Source organism: Gossypium arboreum, chromosome 11 (assembly GCF_025698485.1).
Source record: "Gossypium arboreum isolate Shixiya-1 chromosome 11, ASM2569848v2, whole genome shotgun sequence".
Taxonomy (NCBI): Eukaryota; Viridiplantae; Streptophyta; class Magnoliopsida; order Malvales; family Malvaceae; genus Gossypium; species Gossypium arboreum.
In genome coordinates, this window is record NC_069080.1 from 13938808 (window position 1) to 13962830 (window position 24023).

Sequence of the window (24023 nt, forward strand, 5' to 3'; positions counted from 1 at the left end):
GAAAATTTAATAGTTAAATTTGAGTTTAAATGAAATTTGAATAGACATAAGGTGTGAATTGGTGTTATAAATTTGGTTATTAACATTTTACATCAAAACAGTTTTGGGAAGTAGCAATGGTCTGACTTTGAAAATTCACTAAAATTTTATAAATTGAACTAGAGGATAAAAAAATATGTAATTAAAATTATTGAGTCTAGTTTCTTATAGTATAAATAGTGTAAGCAATGAATTGATGAATCAAGAGATATTTGAAATTTTGTAAGACTGGTTCGGGTGATTTCGAGATGCCCTGTTTTAAATTTGGAAAATCATTATAAATTGTAAAAAAATTATTATGGAGTTTAATTTATATTTGTGAACTCCTTAATGAATCTAGTTTCAAAATAAGTAAACAAGAACCTTATTCGAGCTCTGTACAATGAGATAATTTATTTTTAGTAGAGAGAGGTCAGAACTGTCAAATGAAATAACAGGGGTGTATTTAATGAATAAACTGTACTAATTGGCTAGACCAAAAATTCTGAAAATCTTATGGTGAAAAGATATATGAGTCTAGTTTCAGGGAAAATTAGTGGATCTTAATTTGGAGTTTCCTAGCTCAAGATATAAATAATTTAGTAACAATGACTCAAGTAGACAGCTTAATGGTGAAATTATATATATACATTAAAAATGGTTAAATTTGCATGTTTAGGCTCATGGATTAAATTGAATTGTGTTATATTGATGATTATAAATTATTATTATTTTCAGTAGTTAACAAAGAACCCAAGACATCGGCGCACAAAGGAAAGGAGAAAGCTATCGAGGATTAAACGAGAAATTCACGGTTTGTATTACTATAATTCAAATTACTTTTTATTAAATGCTATATATCAATTCTATATTTAATAAGTGAATTATAAGGTAAGTATTGATATTGGAGTTGAATGAGAATTGAATTGAATGGTGAATGTGTGTGTATAATTGAATTGTAAATTGATTTGAATGTGAAAATTTTAATTGAAAAGTAATCTTGGAATGGAAATGAAAGTGAATTAAGAATTGAGAATTGAAATACCCTATTAACTAGTCGGGCTAAGTCGGATATAATTGGCATGCCATAGGATATGGAAGTGTACGGATTTGCGGCTTTATTGATCGAGCACTTTATGTGTCGTATTTGAGCACCTCGTGTGTCGTATCGGGCACCTCGTGTGTCGTTTTAGGCACTTTATGTGTCATATCTTGATCGGTACTATGTACCGTTTTAGGCACAATGTGCCGTCTTGGTGTGTTTGGGTTGAAATCAGTGTATCCGTTAAAGTCCGAAATGTTAATAGGGTGAATAATTGAAATGAGAAGTTCAAATGAATTTGATCATTGTACTAGTGAATATGAAAGAAATTAAAATTGTAGACTGAAAATTTAGATTGGAAATGAAATGCATGGATTTAAAATGATTGTGGTGATTAAAACACGGTAAATGTGATTTGTAACTAAAATTGAATAATAGCTAAAGATTGTTTATTTATTGTTATTTAATGATAACTTAAAAAAAAAGAATTGTTATTTGATGCTGAGTTCTTATTTTATTTTTTTAATTGCTATTGCAATTTGAATTATGGTAATACCATTGAGTATGAAATACTCAGCGTACGGTTGTTTCCGTGCGCAGTTAATAGAAGTCTAGTGTCTGGTCCAACATCCAAAGTGATCCCGACTTCAGTGAAAAGATTTTGGGTGATGTTTTCTTTCTTAATTGAAAGTGGCATGTACTAGGTGTTGTATAAGTTATATAGATATACTTGTAAAGTTAGTTATAAGAATGGTATACCATATTTTGTTATTAGTTTGATAAAATGGTAAATATTATATTATATAATTTGGTATAAGTTGGAATGAAAAAAAAGTGAATGAAGTTATTAGTTAATTTGGATTAATATTATGAATGTTTAGTTATTAAATGACTATGTTAATGAATTGGTTATGATTTAGATATATTTAGGTTTAAATTGTTTTTGATTGTGCCATTGGTTTTGGATTAGGTGGTTTTTGGTTTGAATTTGCAGGGGGTTTATGTAAAAATTAAGAAGAAATGTTGTCGAAATTTTTGTAAAAAATATATATATATATATATATATATATTTCCTGAATACTTGAGCAAGTCCCGTTTCATTCCACTTTAATACTTGTGTTGGGCTTCGAAAGTCCATTATAGGGACATAATTCTTCAATTATACTATGAATGTTATAATAATTGTAAAATATCCATAAGTTGTTTGATATATTCGGTAATGCCTCGTAGCCCTGTTCCGGCGACGGTTTGGGGTTAGGGGGTGTTACAAAGATACTTGGATAGCTCAAAAAACTTGTACAATGCCAACGTCCCAGATGTGGTCTTACATGTAATCAAATATCGATGCCACTGTCTCAGACAATGTCTTACACGAAATCAAATATGATGCCGATGTCCCAGACATGGTCTTACACATAAATCTCAAATCGATGCCAACGTCCTAGATGTGGTCTTACATGAAATCACATATCGGAATCCTACGTCATAACATATGTATCCTAACTACTCTTATGGTTCGTACTGGGCTTTCAGACGTCGTTACATTATCGAAACTTTCTCCATTTCACATATTCAGCTTCTATAATAATTCATCACAATTCAATATCATATAAACATGAAAAATCAATTCAAACACATTTATTTTTACGTCGACTTACCTCGTATGGAAATGAACGGAAACGAATGACTAATCAACAACTTTCGACTTTTCCCGATCTAATTCCTTTTTTTTTGGTTCTTGATCGATATATAAATCCAGATTTAACTCTTTTATACTAAAAATCATTCAATTCAATCCATAAACACATATTTAGAGCATTTTCCAAATTAGCCTCAGATTTTCACATTTTAACATTTTAGTCCCTATTTCATAAAATCACAAAATATGCATAATTTCATTTTACATATGCCTAGCCGAAGTTTCCTCTAGCCCAAATAAGTCCATTTATTTCATTTATTTCATATTTTAGCCCCTAAATTTCTCATTTTCACAATTTAGTCCAAAATACTCAAATTCATCAAAAATCCCAATACAAAACATAGTAATCTAACATATATATTTCATTTTCTATCATCTAACTTCATAAAACTCACATTATCAATAATGGAACAACTCAAAATCATCATTCAAATTAAGAAATTGAGGCATGGGCTTGAAAGATTACTAAGCAACGATCACAAAAACATAGAAACTATCAAAAACTGAACAAAATTCATACCTTAATCAAAGAAAACAAAGGACGAACACTAACTTAGTCTTTTTCTTTCTTTTCCTTTGTATTTTCGGCTATGGATGATAATGAATGAACAAATTTTTGTTTGTTTTAATTATAACATCATTTATTAATTAATTACCTTATTAACTTAATGAAATAATGTAAAGGCTTTATAATGGTTGTCCGTTACCGTCCATGCCATTATTTCATGGCCAAATTTCATTTCAAGGCCTCCATATTGAAAGAACATAGCAATTTAGCACTTTAACAATTAGCTAGTCACTTTTACAATTTATGCGATCAAGTCATTTTTTTCTAAAATTGAACACACAAACGATAAAATTTTCACACGAAACTTTCACAGACATCAATTTACATATTATAAGCACGGAAAATAATATTAAAAAAAATTTGACTCAGATTTGTGGTCCTGAAACCACTATTCCGACTAGGGTCTAAACTGAGCTGTTACAACTCTCCCCCCTTAGGGATTTTTGACCCCGAAAATCTTACCGTTGAACAGATTCGGATATTGCTATCTCATAGCATCTTCGGGCTCCCACGTAGACTCTTCAACACCATGTCGATGCCACATTATTTTTACTAACTGAATTTTCTTATTTCTCAATTCTTTAACCTCGCGAGCCTACATACAGATCGGTTTTTCTTCATAGGTCATATCGGACTGAATTTCTATCTCAGATGGAGAAATCACATGCGAAGGATCTAATTTGTATTATCAAAGCATCGATAGATGAAATACATTATGAATCTTTTCTAACTCAAGTGGCAATAACAATCTATATGCAACCGATCCAATACGCTCTACAATCATAAGCTGCTTTCAGACTATCTCAGATTGTTTTTACTTTCTGTTTAGTCTCTTTTATCAAATCAACTCTGTGAATCTTATTCTCACTGAGCTCTGACCAATACAATGGTGTACGACATTTTCAACCATAAAAGGCTTTATATGGTGCCATTTTAATACTCGATTGAAAACTATTACTATAAGCAAATTCAATCAATAGAAAATACTGTTCACATGTACTTTCAAACTCAAGAATGCAACATCTCAACATATCCTCGAGAATCTGAATAATTCACTGATAAAACATAAATTATACATATTTTTACCTCATTTTTAATGCATTTTATGGATGATTTCCCATTAGAATTGCTGAATTCGATGCTCCTAATGCTTTAATTTCATGTCTTATACTTAGGAGAGCATAGGAGAGCGAAAGGAACGAGAAACGGGCCAAAAATAGAGAAAATGGGCCAAGGTACGAAATCAACATGGCCTGGACCTCCTCACACGGGCAGACCACAAGGTCGTGTCAATTTGGCAGGCTCGAGCACGACCTAAAGTAATTGAACACAGGCGTATGTCACAAGCGTGTCCCTGTCGAGCCCAAGTTGAGTCCAATTAGGAAAAGGCCAATTTTGAGGGCTTCTAGGCATTCCAAAGCCTATAAATACACCCTAGAGAAGGAAGAAAAGGGAGACGGAGAATAGGGAGTAAGGAATTACTCCAAGGAAGCCGATTGATCCATCTCAAAAGCCGGATTCATCATCAAGACTGAAGATCTCTCCTTAATTTCCCTTCAGGATTTTGGGTTTTCTTTATCTTTTGTATTCTTTATTCTTCTAAGATATTTTCTTATTTAGTTATGATCTAAAACCCCTAAATACCTAAGGGGAATGAAATATCTTGTTATTATTTTTTGAATCGTATGATAAATATTTAACTTGTTCTTAATTATGTGTTCTTGATTCTTGTTTTGATATCCCAGGATACTGATTCATGACATGCTCTTATCCAGAGGAGAAATAGACCCTGTCTAAGAGTACATTTGTCATAATTAAGAGGAATTGATTGCGCGCCTAGACATAGGGTGACAATATTTTACCGGATTAGGGTGAAACCTAATAAGGGGATCCATAGATCGAGTTAATGCAACCTTAGAGTATTCATTAGAGAAAAGTCTCGGTTATTCAATCTAAGGATTAGACATTATTAGTCTTGGATAACATAACTTAGGGATCTCCACGGAACAAGTTGAATGAATAAATCGTCCAATTCGGAGCCAGAATAACAAGTAAAGTCTAGGTGGATTTTTCCTTAGGTATTGTCTTAAGTCAATCGATTTTTCCCAAAAGTAATTCCCCAATTCTTTTCTCTGTGCATTCTTAGTTTAGATAATTAGTTACTTAAAACAAAACCTCTTTATTCTTAGGCTAGATAATAAAAAGACAGTCATTACTAATACTTTTAGTTCCTTTGGGTTCGACAATCCGATCTTGCTAAAACTATACTACTGTTCGATAGGTACACTTGACTACATCGCAATAATAGTTAGTTAAGAACTAGTAATTATAAATATTTAAAACCTATCACGAAATAACGCGATCAAGTTTTTGGTACCGTTGCCGGAGAATTGAAATATTAGGAACGCTCAATTTTTGTTACTTTAGCCATTTATTTTTCTTGCAATTTAATTTAAGTTTATTATTATTATTATTTATTAACTTATTTTTTTTCTTTCTCTTGGCAGGTTTTTATAGTTTATGACTAGAAGAAACCCGTCAGGACCATTACTTTTTGACGAAGAAATCGATCGTATAGTTCGTAAAAATTAAAGAGAAATAAGGCGAAGCTTAAGATACACGAAGAACGAGCAAGAAAATGATACTCAACCCCCAACCGAAGAGATAGCTGAAAACCAAGGCAATCAACTACCTTCTACAATTGCGGTTAATCAAAATCCTGCTCCACGTACTATGTATAATTATGCTAAACCTTCTTTAACAGGAACTGAATCAAGCATAGTTAGACTTGCTATAGCTGCAAATACTTTTGAATTAAAACCTAACACTATTCAAATGATACAACAATTTGTTCAGTTTGATGGTTTGCAGGATGAGGATCCCAATGCTCATTTAGCCAACTTCTTAGAACTATGCGATACATTTAAAATTAATGGCGTTTCTGATGATTCCATACGTCTTCGGTTGTTTCCCTTTTCATTGAGGAATAAAGCTAAACAGTGGTTGAACTCGTTACCACGAGGGTCAATTACTACTTAGGAACAAATGATCGAAAAATTTTTACAAAAATATTTTCCGCCTGCTAAAACGGCTAAATTACGTAATGATATCTCTTCTTTTGTGCAGATGGATTTAGAAACATTCTACGATGTATGGGAGAGATACAAGGACCTTCTGAGAAGGTGCCCTCACCATGGGTTACCGCTTTGGCTCCAAGTACAAATATTTCACAATGGTCTGAATCCTTCGACTCGGCAAATGGTTGACGCAGCAGCGGGCGAAACCATCAACAATAAAACACCGGAAGATGCCTATGAGTTTATAAAGGAGATGTCACTGAATAACTATCAGTGGCAAGTTATGAGGATAAAGCCAACAAAAACAGCCGACGTTTATAACATCGATTCGGTAACCATGCTCTCTAATTAGGTAAAACTCTTAAATAAAAAGATTGATGGTTTTCTTAATTCTTCACAGGTTTACCCAGTAATGCAGTGCGAAGCAAGTGGAGGTGGAACAAACCATTCAGAATACCAACCTTATGGCCACAGCATGGATAACGAGCAATTAAACTACATGGGTAATAATCCTCAACCTCAAAACAATCCATATAGTAACACTTATAATGTAGGTTGGAAGAACCACCCCAATTTTTCGTGGGGCGGTCAAGAAAATCAAACACCACAATATCCTCCAAGCTACCAACAACCACCCTACCAATAGGAAAAGAAGCCAAACCTTGAAGAGATAATCTTAAAGTTTATATCAGTGTCACAAACCAGTTTTCAGAACACCGAGACAGCACTTAAAAATTAACAAGCGTCGATCCAAGGGCTCGAAACTCAGATAGGCCAGCTGTCCAAACTGATCTCGGAAAGACCACTAAGAAGTTTATTTAGTAACACCAAATCAAAAGAGCATGTCAAAGTAGTTACACTAAGGAGTGGGAAAGTGTTAGCGGAATTTGAAAAGAAGTTAGCACAAGAAGCCGTGGAAAGTGAAAGAAGGGAAGAAAAACCCGAAAATAGTGACAAACCAGTGCCGGAGGAATATAAACCACCAGTTCCATATCCATCAAAATTGAAAAAAGATCACATTGATGCACAATTCAATAAGTTTCTTGAACTTTTTAAGCAATTACATATCAACTTACCTTTTGTCGAAGCCATCTTGCAGATGCCTACATACGCAAAATTTTTGAAGGAGCTTCTAACAAATAAAAGAAAGCTCGAGGACTTATCTACAATAAAACTCAACGAGGAGTGCTCAGCCATACTCCAAAACAAGCTACCAACCAAACTGAAAGATCCAGGAAGTTTTACTATCCCTTGCTTAATTGGTAGTCTGAATGTTGAAAAAGCACTAGTTGATTTAGGCACTAGCATTAATTTGATGCCATATAAAATGTTCAAACAACTTGGTCTTGGGGAACCTAAACCTACTAGGATGAGTATTCAATTAGTCAATAGATCTGTTAAATACCCTAGGGGTATTATAGAAGACGTACTCGTAAAAGTAGATAAATTCATATTCCCTGTTGATATTGTTATGCTTGACATGGATGAAGATGTGGAAGTACCCTCAATTTTAGGGTGCCCATTTTTAGCCACTGCTAGGGCTGTAATCGATGTGGGTGACAGTAAATTGGTACTTAGAGTAGGTGACGAGGAGATTATCTTTAAAATTTACGATGCTATGAGATTCTCTAGAGAACAGAATGATTCATGTTATTTTATTGACTCTATTGATCATATTATTCAAGATTCTTTTCAGGAAATTGTATAAAAGGAGACGATGGAACTGTATCCAGCTCAAGGTGAGGAGACAGGTGAGGAACCTAATGACCATTCGTAAAGATAAGTAGAATATGAGGGCATTAATATAAATGATGAACTTAAACAAAAACCCTCTATTGAGGAGCCTCCCAAACTGAAACTTAAACAATTACCAAACCACTTAGAATACGCATTCCTTGGAAATAATTCTACATTACCAGTTATTATTGCTTCTAACTTGCAACCCAAGGAGAAAGAGGAATTAATCCAAGTATTAAAGGAGCATAAAAAGGCCATAACTTGGAAAATTTCTTACATTAAAGGAATCAGCCCTTCTTTTTGCACCCACAAAATTTTGATGGAAGATGAATAAAAACTATGTGTGCAAGCTCAAAGACGTCTGAACCCCAACTTGAAAGAAGTTGTAAAAGCCGAGGTAATTAAAATTCTAGATGCTGGAATTATTTATCCTATTTCTGACAGTTCTTGGGCAAGTCCAGTGCAGGTTGTCCCCAAGAAAGGAGGCATGACGGTTGTGACCAATGAGAAGAATGAATTAATCCCAACAAGAATAGTCACAGGGTAGAGAGTTTGCATAGGCTATAGGAAACTGAATGATGCCACAAGAAAAGATCACTTCCCTTTGCCATTCATTGACCAAATGTTGGAAAGATTATCCGGATACATGTATTACTGCTTTCTAGACGGACTCTCTGGTTACTTCCAATCTCAATAGCTCCTAAAGATCAAGAAAAGACGACATTCACATGCCCATATGGTACGTTCGCTTATCATAGAATGCCTTTTGGATTATGTAATGCTCCTGCCACTTTTTAGCGCTGTATGATGTCCATATTCGACGAACTCGTGGAAGATATCATGGAAGTATTTATGGTTGATTTTTCGATATTCGGTAATTCTTTCCGTCTCTGCCTTAAAATTTTAAAACGAGTTTTAATAAGATGTGAGGGAACAAACCTTGTGCTTAACTGGGAGAAATGTCACTTCATGGTTCAAGAAGGTATTGTATTAGGGAATAAAATTTCTAGTAAAGAGATTAAGGTGGATAAATCTAAAATAGAAACAATCAAAAAATTACCATCTCCTAGTTCGATTAAGGGTATTAGATGCTTTTAGGACATGCTGGTTTTTATAGAAAATTTATTAAGGATTTTTCTAAAATAGCTAAACCTTTGACTAAATTGCTAGAAAAAGATATACCTTTTAACTTCGATCAGGAATGTTTAGAAGCATTTAATACTTTAAAGGATAAATTAATTAATGCTCCAATCATAATTGCACCTGATTGGAACTTACCATTTGATCTAATGTGTGATGCGAGTGACTTTACAGTAGGTGCAGTATTGGGACAGCGAAGAGACAAGCATTTTCAACCTATCTATTACGCCAGCAAAACCTTAACAGCTGTACAAGAAAACTATACTACTACGGAAAAAGAGTTGCTAGCTATGGTTTTTGCATTTGATAAATTTTGATCATACCTTATATCGTCTAAGTTGTTGTTTACACTGACCATTCCGCCTTTCGCTACCTTTTAACTAAAACTGATGCAAAACCTCAACTCATTCGATAGATTCTCCTATTGCAGAAATTCAACTTGGAGATTCAGGATAAGAAAGGAGCTGAAAATCTCGCGGCTGATCATCTGTCCAGGCTCGAGAAATCCAATACCAGAGAACTAGATGACGTTAAAATAATTGATTCGTTCCCTAAAGAACAATTTATCGCTATATCTAACTCCGAGGTACCTTGGTTTGCAGACATCACAAATTTTTTAACTGCTAACATTATCCCAAAAGGGTTAACACACCAGTAAAGAAGCGATTCTTTAATGATGTGAAAAATTACTTTTGGGACAACCCATTTCTGTTTCGTAGATGTGCAGAACAAGTCATCAGAAGATGCGTTACAGGATCAAAAACATCAAAAATATTGGAACATTGCCACTTAGGGCCAACCGGAGGACACTATAGTGGAACTAAGACCGCACACAAAATACTTGAATCAGGTTTTTATTGGCCTTCATTATTCAAAGACGCTATCAGGTATGTTACTTCATGTGACAAATACCAACGGACAGGTAACATATCTAAACGTGATGAAATGCCTCAAAACTATATGCTTTCATGTGAAATATTTGACGTTTGGGGTATTGATTTCATCGGCCCATTCCCCAGTTCATTTAGGAATAAATACATCTTAGTAGCAGTGTAATGAACCGAAAGTTACGGTATCAGAAATTGAGTCTTGAGTACTGTTTCCGTGAAATTAATTCATGAATATTTATTAGAAATATTTATGAATTATAGTTGAATGGTTATTTAGTGTTTAATTAAGTGAAGTAGCTTGAATTTAGTTTAAAGGACTAAATTGCATACGGTATAAAAGTTTAATTATAGATTAAAGATTAGTAAAGGGACTAATCTAGCAATTAGACCCTAAGTGCCATGTGTGTGAATGTATGATATAACATGGGTAATAGTTGGTAAAGATATTAAATGTGTTAAAGTAGTTTTTCTTATAGATTAAGTTATTTTATTAGAATGATATTATATTATTAATATTATTATATTGAATATAGATTTATGAGTAAGTTAAAAAAAAGAAAGAAAGAAAGAAATATAGAAAGAGTTACAGAGAGCAAACGTGAGAAAGAAAGAAAGAAAGAAAGAAAGAAATAGAAAAGGGAAATTTGAGGATTAAGGCCCTAAAGCTTGATTGGTAAGATGTTTTAGCTTATTTTCTTATAATTTTTATGTTTATGGATGCCTAATTCAAAGTTCTACATGTATTAGGTTAAAATGAAGAAAAATAGAAAATTTTTAGATATTGATTTAGTTGAATAAATTGAGGTTTTATGGGTTAAATTGATAGAAATTGAAGTTAGAAGTGAAAATTGAGTGATTTATTAAAAGAATTCTAAGTTAGGTTTAAATAGGGATTAAGTTGAATAGAGCTCAAAATTTATGTTTTATAATGAATTTTATGAGTTAGAAATTGTTAATGAGTTGATTAAAAGAGAATATGAAGCATAAGTTAAAGAAAAAGATTAGTAATGGAAAAGGATGAAATTGGAATTTTTGTAAAAGTTTGATAGAAAGTGAAAATGTGTTTTATGAATTAGTATATTGATGATTTTAATTGTATGAATGTTAGTAGCAAACGTATAACCGGATCGTCATCAAAGAAGGGAAAGAGAAAGTGAACGAAGATATCGATTAAATTCGATAAATAGTGGTTTGTATTTCTATAAACCGAGCTTAATCGTTATTGCTATATTTGATATTGATATTGTATGAAAATGTGAATGAGGTAAGTATTTTTACCATATTGAAATGAATGTGATTCGAATACCCTATTAACGATTTTCGGACGATGGATATAGTTGACATGTCATAGGAATTGGAAGTATTGGGATATTCCGACATTGAGTCGATGAGACACTATGTGTCGACTACTGCTAAAGTTTCGAATTTGTTCCGATGAAGTACTTTGTGTATTATAATGTTAAAGTTCCGGATTTATTCCAATGAAGCACTATGTGCTTATCCCGGAGTGTAGGTTGGATCCGTGTATCCGTCAGTGTCCGAGTTATGTCAATAAGGGTAAATAAAGTAAAGGTTATTAAAGTACTGATTGATATTGAATAATAGCAATAATGTATTTGAATTACCATGTTTTAAAGTTGATTAAGCTATTGTTTATAGAAATACCACTAAGAGTATTCTCGTCACGGTTTGTTTTCGTATGCGAGGCTAGGTACGAAAGTATAAGGACTCGACATACAAGCGATCCCCGAACTCAAATTGGTGAAGTTTCTATCTTTTGGAAAATGGCATTGTACCTAGGATGTTTTTGGTCATTTTGAAAGTATCTAAGTTGTTAAGTGATATTTTGGTATGTTTTGTAAATGTTACCAAAACCTTAAGTATGGTATGTTTTGATATGTTAGTGAAGAGTAATAAGAGGAAGTGTTGGTAAATATTGTAGAAAGAAGAAATGAAGATGTTATAAACTTAGTTATCAACATTTTATACTAAAACAGATTTGGACAGAACAATAGTCCAACTTTGAAAATATACCAAAAATAGTATAAAGTGAATTAGATGATGAATAAAATATTTAATTGAAGCTTAATGAATTTATTTTATATGGAAGAAACAAAATAGGTAAAAGAGTTGTATTTTATGAGATATTTACGTTTTTCTGAAACAGGGTTAGAGCAATTTCTGAATTCCCTGTTTTGAATTTAGAAATTCACCATAAATTGTGTATTAAGAATTAGGACTCAAACTTTATATGTATGGATTCCTTATTGAGTCTATTTTTAATTTAAACAAATGGAATAGTCATTGGATTTCTGTACAGGAAGAAATTTGATTCGTAGTGCACAAGGGTCAGAGTACCCAAACCCTGAAACAGGGGAGACTTTTTCTAATAAACTGTACTAATTGGCCTGACCAAAAATTCTAGAAAAAAATTAGTAAGTAGATATATGAGTCTAGTTTCATGGAAAATTTACGGAATTGGATGTTGAGTTTTGTAACTCGAGATATGATTTTTTTAGCGACTGTGATGCAGATGGATAGTTTACTACGAAAACTGTTTAAGTGCTAAGATAAGTTTTGTAATGTCTCCTGCTTGACTCCGGCAATGGTCTCGGGTAGGGGGACGTTACAAGCAGTTGACTACATGTCCAAATGGGTAGAATCCCAAGCTCTACCTACTAATGATGCTAGAGTGGTAGTACGTTTCCTAAAAAAACTCTTTTCCAGATTCGAAACACCTAGAGCAATTATCAGTGATAGGGGCACTCATTTTTGTAATACCCAATTTGAAAAAACCCTTAAGAAATACAGAGTTCATCATAGAATAGCCACCCCATACCATCCTCAAACTAATGGACAATTTGAAGTAGCAAACTGAGAAATCAAATGGATCCTTGAAAAAATAGTACTGGGCAACGAAAGTAGACGATGCCTTATGGGCTTACAGAACTGCTTTTAAGACTCCCATAGGGACATCGCCTTACAGACTTATTTATGGAAAAAGTTGTCATCTACCATTCAAAATAAAGCATAAAGCTTTTTGGGCTATTAAATTTCTAAACCTTGATCCTGAACTTGCAGGAAAAAACAGGTTGATACAGCTGAACGAGCTTGATGAATGGTGAGCCAATGCATATGAAAATTCACCCCTATACAAGGAAGCAACAAAGCGGCGCCATGACATTTGTTTAAAGCAACGAAAACAATTTGAAGTTGGAGATCTCTTCTTCCTATACAACTTAAGACTCAAATTATTTCCCAGAAAGCTAAAATCACGATGGTCAGGACCCTTCGTAATTCAATCTGTTCTTCCATATGGAAAAATAGAGGTAAGTCACCCATCATACGGTACTTTTAAAGTAAATGGATACCGTCTCAAACTTTATAATGTTGAGAATTTTAAAGTCGATGGAAAGGAGCTACGACTCTACAAACTGCCCTGAATAAACCAACAAGGTAACAATCGAGCTTAGACTATAAACAAGCGCTTCTCAGGAGGCAACCCGAATACTAACGATTTTAAATTATTTAAATTTCAAGTTTTAAACATTTAGGTCACTAATAGAGTACTTGAAGCACAGGTTACTAACTCCACACGGCCTAGCACACGGTCGTGCTTAAGGCCATGTGACAAACACGGATGGAAACACGGCCGTGCGATATGGCCGTGCAGAAACAGGGTAGAAGATTTCCCCAAACACGGGCTGTAATAAAATGCCACGACCATACGACATGGCCGTGGTCGAATCTGCCAAATAAACACGGGCGTGCGAACGCCCGTGTCTAGCACCCATGGACAACACTATCGCAATACCATGAACATGTGTGGAGCTACACGACTGTGGGAGAAGCGAACCACATCACACACGATCGTGTAACATGATCACATAGCCACACGGCCTATTCACACGAGCGTGTCAGAAGGCCGTGTGACGACATCTTAATTCGCGACAAACACGGCCAAGCCACGAAGCACACGGGCGTATACCCTAGCCATGCCATTTGAAGAATCAGAATAATCCTTTTATTTTCCTCCCATTAAGTTTTTAAGATTCATTTCTTTCCCTTTTAAACACGGCTTATCTTTGTGACTACAATCAGATCATTCCCTTCACTCTCTTTTTATCATTCAGAATCATGCTTGACATCCAGATTTATTTCTAATACTCGATCTCACCAATCCAAGAATAACTTCTATTCTTAATACAGGAAATTCCACTTCTCCCCCTCTCTTATTCTTATACTTTGATATATATCTTTGTACATTGAGGGCAATGAACATATTAAGTGTGAAAGGCATTTATTTCATTATCAGAAAAATCCCTGAATAATTGCCTTGTTCTCTTAAAAAGCTTTCATATCATATTTAGGATAAATTTTAATTGATTTATGATTTTGATTGATATATCTTGAATTAAAACATAGGCCTTTATGCATTGATTGTTTAAATTTTAAGACATTAGAGAATCAAGCATGATGAGTTGATTTTTAAGAATTTAAAATTCTAGGTTGTTTCCCCAAGTCTAAGTATTACTTTGAATTGGAATTCACGAGTCTAAACATCAAAAAGCCATAATTTTTGTGATATTTTTTAGTCTTTTGAGCATCTATTAATCCTTTCATGCTCACTTTTATTATTGCTCAGAGTGCTTCAGTATTGAACTGTTATTCTAGAACTTACTTGATTATACATGTCGAGACCACACCATTTGATTTGATATATCAAAATGATTAAGGCACTTAGGATTAACCCACTCATGCCATGAAAAGCCTACCTCCATGATTAACCCCTAGTAAACCCCCTTGAGCCTAACAAGCCATTCCTTGTATTAACCTCAATATTAACCCTTAACACATTATTGTTGAAATCCCCTAAATTAATCCCTATTTTTGTCAAGATTTGAGTTGAATGGATTGCTTAGCTATGTTTTGTTCTTAATAGTTAGTCTATATTATTTTAACTTATTCTTAAAAAAAACATGTATACACATTAGTAGTTATCTTCTATTTGTAAGCTTCAAAACTTAAATTCCATAGTCTGAGAGGAAGCTCTGTTGTACGCAAGTAATGATTAACTTTTTTTCCAATTAGGTAATTTTTCAATTCAATCTCGATTCTAACCCTTTCTTTCAGCTTGTAACCACACCCCCTAACTAAGCCTTATTACAACCTTCTAAAAACCTTTTGATTGATGTATCATCTTAAATTATAGTGGTGGAGATTTGATTTTCATGCAAGCCTATGGTAATGACTTTTCATTATTGACTATTGAGTGCTTCATTTATTGTCCTTAAACACCTCGAGTGATTTGAATGAATCTTTAGTGAGGATGTGAAACTTTGTGATATTCTGAATCAAAGGTAACTACTTAGATGCGGAGAGACACCTATGTTTGCATGATTAAATACTCAACTTGGAATGTTTGAAACTTTTATGTTCTTTTAGTTGAATTATGATTACCTATGGATTATTTTGAGATATTATCGATAGAAATTTTAAGTTCAGAAGAATTTATTTTGATTATGAGTTGAGAATTTTGCTTGAGGATAAGAAAATGCTTAAGTGTGGGGGTATTTGATAAACCATAAATTATACATATTTTTACCCCATGTTTAATGCATTTTATGGATGATTTCCCATTAGAATTGGTGAATTCGATGCTCCTAATGCTTTAATTTCATGTTTTATACTTAGAAGAGCATAGGAGAGCGAAAGGAATAAGAAACGGGCTAAAAACGGAGAAAATGGGCCGGGGTACAAAATTAACACAGCCTGGACCTCCTCATACGGGCAGACCACATGGTCGTGTCAATTTGGCAGGCTCGAGCACGGCCTGAAGCAATCGAACACGAGCATGTCCTTACCGAGCCCAAGTTGAGTCTAATTCCAAAAAGGTTAATTTTGAGGGCTTCTAGGCATTCCAAAGCCTATAAATATACCCTAGAGAATGAAAAAAAGGGACACGGAGAATAGGGAGTAAGGAATTACTCCAAGGAAGCCGATTGATCCACCTCAGAAGCCGAATTCATCATCAAGACTGAAGATCTCTCCTTAATTTCCCTTCAAGAGTTTTGGGTTTTATTTATGTTTTGTATTCTTTATTCTTCTGAAATGTTTTCTTATTTAGTTATGAACTAAAACCTCTAAATACCTAAGGGGAATGAAATATCTTGTTATTATTTTCTGAATCGTATGATAAATATTTAACTTGTTCTTAATTATGTGTTCTTAATTCTTGTTTTGATATCCCAGGATACTAATTCAAGATATGCTCTTATTCAAAAGAGGAATAGACCCTGTCTAAGAGTACATTTGTCATAATTAAGTGGAGTTGATTGTGCGTCTAGACATAGGGTGACAAGATTTTGCCGGATTAGGGTGAAACCTAATAAGGGGATCCATAGATTGAGTTAATGCAACCCTAGAGTGTTAATTAGAGAAAAGTATTGGTTATTCAATCTAGGGATTAGACGTTATTAGTCTTGAATAGAGATAATAACATAACTTAGGGATCTCCACGGAACAAGTTGAATGAATAAATCGTCCAATTCGGAGCCAGAATAACAAGTAAAGTCTAGGTGGATTTTTCCTTAGGTATTGTCTTAAGTCAATTGATTTTTCCCAAAAACAATTCCCCAATTCTTTTCTCTGTGCGTTCTTAGTTTAGATAATTAGTTAATTAAAACAAAAACCTCTTTATTCTTAGGCTAGATAATAAAAAGACAGTCATTACTAGTACTTTTAGGTCCTTTGGGTTCGACAATTTGGTCTTGCTAAAACTATACTACTGTTCTATAGGTGCACTTGCCTACATCGCAATAATAGTTAGTTTAAGAATGAGTAATTATAAATATTTAAAACCTATCACAAAATAACGCGATCATTCGCTCAGATTGACTATCCATCTACTGGTGAAAAACAGTACTAAAGTGTAATTTTGTACCTAAAGCCTCTTGTAGTTTCTTCCAAAATCGCGAAGTGAATCTCGGATCTCTATCTGACACAATAGACAATGGCATCCCGTGCAATCTTACAATATCAGAAATGTACAACTCAGCTAATTTATCAAGCGAGTAATTAGATCGTATTGAAATAAAATGAGCTGATTTCGTCAATTGGTCAACCACAACCCAGATTGCATCTTTCTTTCTCGTAGATAAGGGCAAACCCGAAACAAAATACATTGTTATTCTATCCCATTTCTACTCTGGAATCATAATCAGTTGTAACAAACCAGATGGCACCTGATGTTCAGCTTTAACTTGCTGACAGATCAAACATTTCGAAACAAAGTCGGAGATATTTCTTTTCATTCCAGACCACCAGTAATGCTGTTTCAAATCATTATACATTTTGTACTACTCTGATGTATAGATAAACGACTATTGTGAGCTTCGTTCAAAATCATCTGAATCAACTCTGAGTTTCTCGAAACACAAATCCGACCTCAGAATCTCAAACAATCGTCACTATCAATTTGATATTCAAAATCAGAATCCAAATCACACTGAACTCGTTTTGCTATTATCTTATTATCAACTTTCTAAGCATTAATAATCTGTTGTAAAACAAACGGTCTCGCTTTCAATTCGGCTAAAATCGAACCATCATCGGACGGAACTAAATGAGTATTCATCGCACGCAATGTAAATAATGATTTCCAACTCAAAACATCAGCAACAACATTTGCTTTTCTCGGATGATAATCAATAACAAGCTTATAATCTTTTAGCACGTCTAACCATCTTCTCTGCTGCAGGTTCAAATCTTTCTGAGTCATCAGATATTTCAAACTTTTATGATCAGAATAAACATGACATCTCTCACCAAACAGATAATGCCGCCAAATCTTTAAAGCAAACTCAATAGCTGCTAATTCCAGATCGTGTGTCAGATAATTCTTTTCGTGCAGCTTTAACTGTCTCGAGGCATAAGCTATGACTTTGCTTTCCTGCATCAAAACGTAGCCCAGACCATTCAACAATGCATCACTGTATATTAAAAATTCTTTACCAGAGATGCACTAACATGATGTGTCGTTGAGAGCATCAAAAAAATCCTATTCCCTGTAAAATAGTAAAAATAATAGTAAAGGGGAAGTAGGGTCGAATCCTCAGAGATCGGATTGTACGATTGCTCGTTTCTTGAAATCCTGGACAATTTCTTGGCCAAGAAAACTTGCGTTCCTGAAAATAGAAAATAGAATTAAGAATCTAGAAAAAATAAAAATAGAATTTAAAGTGAATTAAAATTGTGAAATTAAATAGATTGCAGAAATTAAAATGGAAAAATAATAAACAAAGTTTGAAAATAAAGAAAGTTTCTTATGTGGCGAGATTCCAGCCTCCAGTTATCTCGTTCTGCTTTGGGTTCAATCTTTGGCTTTTAAGTAACCCTTCTCGAGCAGGATAAGCCAGTTATAGTGGAAAAGGACGCCTACGACCACCAGCTCCAAGGATTTGGACCTAAGATTTGGCGGAGCTTGACTCTAGCCAATAATCGCTTTTGTGGGACTATCTTCTGCTAGATCACCTCTTCCCAACGGCGAATACCACGTCGTTTTGTCTCTTGGATTCGCCAACCTCTGAAGCAGAAAGCTAACGAACCAACTGTGCAACTTTCTCAAAACGTACAAAGTGGCCGTTCCTTGCACAAGTTGAAAAGATCACCTATTAAGAGACATGGACGGAAGCGTCATCCCCGTAATGCGGAGAAGCGATGAATACCCTGTTGAGAAGGCTAAGCGTGGATTCTAAGCCTCATGAACCTTTTTGGGGAATTTTGACAACCTTCGGCTAGATTGGTTTAGTGGCTCATGATTTTTGAGAAAGAAGTAAATAAAATAGATATGAGATTTTTATTTAAGAAAATATAGAGAGAACAAAAGACAGAGTTTTTGGGAGAGGGGGTGATTACAGAAAAAAGAGATGTCAAATATGTACCACTCCATCCCCTATTTATAGTACTAGAAAACCTAGTATATTCCTAATGAAATTCTAAAAGATAAATACAAATAAATAAAGATAAATGAAAATAAATCCTAAAATTTAAATCTAAATAAAAATCCTTAATAATTATCCTAATATAATTAAAATTAAAATAGAATCTTGTGCTATAAAATCTCTTCTTTTGCATTGTAGTCCTTGGGTCTTCCATGTTTGCATTTTTTGGAACCACTTTTCTCTTTCTTTGCATGTTGGCCCATTATATTTTCAAATTGGCACTTTTTACCCTTAAATTTCTTCTTGCCTCCAATTTAGTCTCTAAAAGATAAAAGACCATAAATAGCCCAAATTAGTAGCATCATACTCAAAATAAATATATAATTAGCACATAAAAATATGATGTTCTAGAGTATTATCATAACACCAGAGCTTCTGTCAATAGGGCTTTCAACTGATCAAAGCTTTTCTGACACTTTTCAAACCATTCAACTTTCACATCTTTCTGAAGTAATTTCGTTAATGGAGTAGTAATCATAAAAAAGCCTTTCACAAATCATCTATAATAACCGGCAAGTCCCAGAAAACTGTGAACTTCAGAAACATTTCTCGGAGGCTTCCAATCCAAGATAGCTGAAATTTTGCTCGAATCAACTCGGATACCAGATGTTGACACAACGTGTCCCAGAAAACCAACTTCTTGTAACCAGAATTCACATTTGCTAAACTTCGCATACAACTGCTTATCACGCAAAGTCTGTAGCACTATTCTTAGATGTTCAGCATGCTCAGATTCGTTACGAGAATATATCAATATGTCATCAATGAATACGACAACAAATCGATCTAAATACGGTCTAAAAATTATATTCATCAAATCCATAAAAACAGCAAGTGCATTCGTTAATCCAAAAGGTATAACTAAAAATCATAGTGTCCGTACCTCGTTCGGAAAGTAATTTTCGGAATGCCTGAATCTTTTACTCTCAACTGATAATAACTCGATCTGAGATCTATCTTTGAAAACATGGTAGCTCCTTCCAACTGATCAAACAAATCATCAATTCTGGGCAGAGGATATTTATTCTTGATAGTCATTTTGTTCAACTAACAATAATCAATGCACATTCTCATCGTACCATCTTTCTTTTTCACAAACAGAACAGGAGCACCCTAAGGAGAAATGCTCAGTCGTGCAAATCCTTTATCAGTCAATTCTTGCAACTTACACTTTAATTCTTTCAACTCGATCGGAGCCCTTCTATATGGAGCTATCGAAATCGGAGTAGTCCTCGGCACTAATTCAATGCCAAACTCAACTTCTCGAATCGGAGGTAATCCCGAAAGTTCTTCAGGAAACACATTAGGGAATTCACAGACAACAGGCACTGATTTAATTTTCTTTTCTGTCACTTTCGAATCAATCACATAAGTAAAGTAAGCTTCACAACCCTTTTTCACATATTTCTGAGCTATCATCGAAGAAATCACTGTTGGTAAACCATTCAGATCATTAGACTCAATCCGAATAATCTCATCATTCTGACATCTCAAATCAATAGGCTTCCATTTGTAGTTTACAATAGCATCATGCAAAGTTAACCAATCCATACCAAGAATTATATCAAATTCATCGTATGGTAATAACATCAAATCTGCCGGAGAACATGAATCGCGAATCATCAATGGACAATTCTTACACACTTTGTCAACCAAAACACACCGACCTAAGGGGTTCGATACTCTAATTACAAATTCAATAGACTCTACAGGCAAAGTCTTACTGTTCACTAAGTTCATGCATATATAAGAATATGTTGATCCTGGATCTATTAATGCAATCACAGAAGTATCATAAAGAGTAAAAGTACCAGTAATAACATTTGGAGACGAAGCTTCTTCACATGCACAAATAGCATAAGCTCTGGCAAGTGCGTGAGCCCCAGATCTAACAATTGTATCTTTAGTTCCCCTCTGGCTGCCACTCATATTACTCATATTTCTAGGTGGTCTACCTCAAGCTGTATTGCCAGGAGGCCTCAGATTTTGCACAATCTCTTCCTCTACAGACTCAGGACATTCATGGATAAAGTGATCTAATGATCCACAGATAAAGCAAGATCGATCATTCAATCTACAACTTCTAGATGCCTTTTACTACAATGTCGACACACAGGTCGATCGGATCAAACATTTCCAACACTTGCAATAAAAGTAGCTGGAGCTCTGAAACTCAAATGCAATCTAATATGATCTCTACTCGAATGTCCAACATTAGCCTTTGAAAGACTAAAATCATCTCGAAATTTCTTTGATACCGAATGAAATGACTTGCTCGATGATCTTTTTCTCACTTCTTTAGCTTCTGAATCTATTTTTCTTTTCTCTTTCCCGAGTTCTTCAGCTTTACTTGCTTGTTCAACAAGCACAACAAACTCTTTTACCTCCAAAATTCTGACTAATAAGCGAATATCTTTATTCAAGCCATCCTCGAATATTTTGTATATAATTGCTTCAGTCGAGACACATTCTCGTACATACTAGCTCAATCTCACAAATTCTCATTCGTATTCCATAACAGACATACGACCCTGTTTCAATTCAAGAAACTCTTTACATTTTTGATTGATAATCTTTGACTGATGTATTTCTTTCAGAATTCAGCTTGAAAGAAATCTCAGGTGACTCGTTTTCTCGGAACCACTAATATTAACGTCTTCCACTAATGATACGTCGTATCTCTCAGAAGTGAAACGACAAATTTAAGATATTCATCTGGAGTACATGACAATTCATCAAACACTCGTATCATATTTTCTAGCCAAAATTCAGCTCTCTCAGTATCATCATTAGTAGTAGCACGGAACTCTTCGGCCTCATATTTTCTAATTTTATCAACAGGAGGCTTCTTCAACTAAATCGGATTAGCTTGTGGCATGACAGGAACTTGTGGAGAATTTAGTGGGGTTGAAGGTTATGGCACAGCTGGATTGGTTCTAATATACTGAGTGAACAAATCATTCATCATTTGGTAAAAGACTTGATTAGCCTCTCCCTCATGGATACTAGTAGTAGGTCTAGAATTAGATGGCGCTGTCTCTTAAGCGGGAGCAAGCACATTATTTTCAACATCTTTAGCTACGGCTCGTTCAGGATCTATTGTAACGCCCCCTAACCCTATACCGTCATCGGAACAGGGTTACGAGACATTACCAGTCAGTATAGTCCAATTTCGATCATTAATTAAAATAAATATTTACACACATCCTAGTTTTAAGATGTCGTCTCTTTAATGGGCCCTCGCGGTCCAATATGAACAGTAAATTCAATTCGGGACTAATTTAGAATCACTACGAATTTTTAGTAAATTTCAAAATTCATACTACATACCGTTGCCAACCATAATTTACTCATTTCATGAGTACATCTACAACCTAAATGACTCTCATAAAACATCCTAGGTACATGCCATTACCAATAATTAACACACTTTACCTTAATGAATTCGGGATCGAACGGGATCTTGATTCAACGTTCTATCTTTACTAAACCTACATGCGAAACAAACCGTATGTCGAGTATGGTATACTCAAGTGGTATTTCCATAATCCGAACACTTAATAATATAACAATTAAACTTAAAATCACAATAACAATTATAAGTATTCATTTATTTGTTTTATAGATAAAATTTCAATTACTTACCATATAAATTCTATACAAGTCATATAACAAACACAATAACATATTTGTTCAATTCTTTTCATTTACTTACCGTATAAATTCTATACAATATATTCACAATTCACTTGTTTTCACACTTTACTTCTTAACAATATACCATTTTAATTCATTCTAACATCAATCATCATCCATTTGAACTTCACTCATTTCATGAACCTTTTGGTTCATGTTTTCAATCTCATATCTCAATTTCAATTCTCAATTCAATTTCTCATTTCATTCCAATAGCTCAATCAATCAAATTCACTCGACTTATCTTTTCACTTATTTACCCCTATTAACAAGACTCGGACCTTGGCGGATACGGATCCAACCAAACACACCAATATGGCACCCAGTGCCTCATCGGATAGTTCGAAGCAATATTTGACACCCAAGTGTCTCATCGGCCTAGTCAAGTAAAGTTGGTACCCAGTACCTCATCGAATCTATCCGAAGAAATATAGTGACACCAGTGTCTCATCGACTCGAGGTCGAAGAATCCTGAACACTTCCAATCCTATGGCATGCCAACTATATCCGACTCACTCGATCATCGTTAATAGGGTATTCAATTCACTTTCAATTTTTTCAATCAATACACATTTTAATTAATCACATAAATTCATAATTCAATACAATTCAATTCACTTTTCAATAACAAATATCCAAATATCACAAATCTCATATTTAAAATTTTCAAACAATTTATATTTCGATTCAATTCAAATAATCAATATATATTCAATATTCAATATATATATCTATATAAATATCGTAATTCAATCAATATAAATTCAATAAATTCATCACATACTATATCAATCCATTTCATTTGCAAAACACAATAATTCTTACTTCAAAACACTTAATATACATATTAAGAAATAAATTCAACAATTAAGTATTAGGTTCGGATTACAGAAATACAAACCGTAATTTTCGAGCTAACTCCCGTTTACTTTGTCTTGTCCTTTCTTAGACGAGATTTCTGGTACCACATTGACTACGAAATTAACACAATTCATAATCATTAATAGATTACTAATTCATATCTTGAGTTATAGAAATCTAAATTAAGATCCGCTAATTTTTCCTGAAACTAGACTCACAAATCTTCTTACAATAAAATTTTCAGAATTTTTGGTTTAGCCATTAAGTACAGTTTATTCTTTAAATTCACCCCT

The 24023-nt window shown here is 34.0% G+C and overlaps 1 non-coding gene across 1 annotated transcript; it reads right to left on the reverse strand.

Moving 5' to 3' along the window:
• Window positions 1–6420: 6420 nt before the first annotated feature.
• Window positions 6421–6527, reverse strand: LOC128284954 (small nucleolar RNA R71). Its single transcript, XR_008275371.1, has one exon. It is a non-coding gene; the product is annotated as a small nucleolar RNA R71 (small nucleolar RNA).
• Between the last annotated feature and the right edge of the window lie 17496 nt (window positions 6528–24023).